Source organism: Triticum aestivum, chromosome 4B (assembly GCF_018294505.1).
Source record: "Triticum aestivum cultivar Chinese Spring chromosome 4B, IWGSC CS RefSeq v2.1, whole genome shotgun sequence".
Classification (NCBI taxonomy): domain Eukaryota; kingdom Viridiplantae; phylum Streptophyta; class Magnoliopsida; order Poales; family Poaceae; genus Triticum; species Triticum aestivum.
In genome coordinates, this window is record NC_057804.1 from 393113635 (window position 1) to 393117095 (window position 3461).

Sequence of the window (3461 nt, forward strand, 5' to 3'; positions counted from 1 at the left end):
CGGGATGCATGGAGAAGCGCCATGACATCCTGCGGAAAGCTTCACCCAGCCACGAAGAGAAGGATGGATGCCCCATGACCGGAAGCTTACCTGTGCAGCCGCAAGCCATTATGGGCTCTGGCTGGGTTGACCCTAGTAGTGACGCTGGCTGGACGGTACTACGAGATGTAGAAGAACGGTAGGATTGGATGGGTACCGGCAGTAGCCAGAAGAACTCTTCGGAAGACCCTGTTTCATTCGTCCCGTCTTCAAACACCATGAAGTGCGAAGACTTTAAAAGGAGGGAATGATTCTTGCGGGGAAAGTGCGCAAACCTCTGCAGAGTTTAAAGATCTAATCGATTAGCCGTGTCCCCGGTTACGGACATTTGAGCCTCTGGAACTTGGAAGTATTCGGAATTCTCAACACTGAAACTAATGAATTAATTTGAGGGGTTTACGACTTAATAATTTGGGAACGAGATATTGGTTGGCGGAACCATCTCAATAACTACCAACAATTTGTAGTAATTTGCAAACAAGTCCACTGTAGTAGGATAAAATTGGCTTTGCGCAAAATGATGAAACTTAGAGCTCCACAGCCAAAATGCATATATTGTAGTAACTTTATTATTGTTATTCTTCATGACTTGCCAGCTTATTCCAAAAGCTGACCTACATGGCTGCAACGTCTTATGTTGCAGAGGTATATTCCGATCAGGAGTGAGGCTACGCTCCGCGCTTGGCGATTGCCCTTTGGAGTCGGATGGACTCGCTTTACCTTCGACGCTTCCGCAGCATTAGTAGTTTATTTCTCATGAGTTGGCCTTGAGCCGAATTTATTCCCTTGTAATAAAGACTCTATATGAGAATCGTGTAATAAAATTCAGGTGTGATTGAACTTTGATCACTTTATCGATGTACTGTGAGTACCAGCATGATCTTGGAATGGTACAGACACAGAGATTTGACCGATTTTGGGTCAGGTCGCTACAGAGATGGTATCAGAGCACACGCTGACCGTAGGATCGTAACCCCTAGGATCGGAAAGCCATTAGCAGAGACCATTTACTTTAAATCCTTCTCATTCCGTAAATTCTCCCCTGTTCTATTCTGACTCTTCTCCCCTTTGCAACATTCTAGATGGCCGCCGAGTTCACCCCAGTTTTGCTACCGGAGTTTTGCCAGCCCGATGAGACGATGCCCTTCGGTAGGAAGCTGGTCCAGATGGTAAAGAAGCTGAAGATAGCTCCGCCCTCGATCACCGGGAAGCCAACCAATGCACTTCCGATGGACACCCGCTACAGGATTGAAGTGCATATCCCAGGGAGAACCTTTGGAGGACACACGGAGCCTATCAACTTTGAGTTCATCGAGTTCAACTGGATCATCGGAAGGGACGTGGCGATCTATCGAGCACTTGGACATCTCCGAGAGGAGTACATGGCCGAGCTCGATCACTCAGACCTCGCCATGGTTTCTCGCAGGGTAAGGAATGGAGATATCATCCGTACCATTGAGGACGATTCCACCCTCTCGTACATCCAGGACTTGGAGTGTCTTCTCAGGAAATGAGAGATTCAGACTCGCCGTAACTCGAAGACACACCGGAAGCTTTTGTTCCGCGAACTGGAACTGGAGGAGAAGGCACGCGCAGACTTCCTTGGCCATGAGGAAGAAATCACGGACTTCATGGAGATAGTCGACGACCTGAAGATGAAGCTTGCCGCGATAGAGGAAAAGATGGACTTGGGAGAGGACCTTTATCCGAGTGGAGATGAAGGACCCCTCGTGAGCAATGATCGGGATTTTGAAGGGAGTACAACTGAAGGAAACCCCAAGAGGAGGCGCCACTGATGAAGACTTTTTAGTCGACCACCATGTTATCTTTTACTTTTTTCGACGATCAGTTAGGCCGATGTTTTTCCTTCGATTAGTCATGAGCTTTTGTAATCGAGATTGAACCATGTTTGAATGGAATGAATAAATGATTGGTGTGTTATATGATTGTGCATTCATATGGGTAGTGTTATTCCTCATAGACCATTGTTCTATTCTAATTTCTCATCCACTCCAAAACACCAGATGCCTCCGAGACGTGACACTGGTTTCCCGCCGGAACTCACCCAGCTGCTCCAGCAGCAGAATGCACTGATGCAACTCCTTATTCAGAATCAGAACAACACCGCCAACAATCCACCGCCACCACCCACTGTGGACAACTTGACTCGATTTCTGAGGTTGAATCCGCCAGTGTTCTCTAGTAGCACTGAGCCAATTGTGGCTGATGATTGGCTCCGCAAAGTCGGAAGAGAGCTAGTCACCGTTGGATGCACTGATGCTGAGAAGGTGCGCTTTGCCGCACATCAACTTGATGGACCTATAGCAGCTTGGTGGGAGAACTACACCGCCACTTATCCCATTGGTGCTATCACATGGGATCAGTTCCAGCAGGCCTTCCGCACTGCTCATGTCTCAGCTGGAGCCATGAGTCTGAAGAAGCGTGAGTTCCGCAACTTACGCCAGGGGAACCGTACTGTGGCACAGTACGTGGATGAATTCAGCAAGCTTGCTCGCTATGCCCCTGATGATGTGGCCACAGATGCCGCCAAGCAGGAGAAGTTCCTCGAGGGACTCAATGATGAACTGAGCATGCAGCTCATTGTGGCTACCTTCAACAACTACCAGGAGCTGGTAGACAAGGCCACCATTCTTGAAGGCAAGCAGCAGCAGATAGAAAGCCGCAAGCAGAAGTACAGCCAGGGGAAACACAACTCCGGAGCTCAGCAGAAGCCCCGTTATGCACCATACTCAGGAGGGCACACCCATCATAACCATGGAGGTCATAACCATGGAGGAAATGGGAACAACCGTCACCAGGACAACAAGTCAGGCAATGGCAATCAGCATCGTTCTGCCCCGGCTCCGAAGGATCTGAGCCACATCACCTGTTTCAAGTGCCAGAAGACAGGGCACTACGCCACCAACTGCCCGGAGGCCAAGCAGAGGAATGGAAATGGCAATGGAGGCTCAGCGAAGAAGCCCAATCCGTTCCCTCGTGCTCAGGTGAACCACATCGACGTGGAGGACGTCTATGATCAGCCAGACACTGTGGTTGGTAAGTTTTTATTGAATTCACGTTCAGTATTGGTACTCTTTGATTCTGGTGCAACGCATTCATTCATATCAAGGGTAGTTGTGGAAAAGTACGGGTTGCCCACTAAAACCCTTAGAAGCCCCCTTCGCGTCAGTTCTGCAGGAGGAGAAATGATGGCAGGCTTAGGCTGTCATGCAACCCTCAACATCGGGAACCATAAATTTCCCGCAGACCTCATAGTGTTGGAAACCCAGACCTTGGATGTAATCCTAGGCATGGATTGGTTGACGAAGTTTGAAGGGAACATAGACTGTGCCCGCAAGTCGATTCTGCTCACCACCCCGGAGCAGAAGAGGATCAAGTATGTAGCCAGGCATAGCCAGATG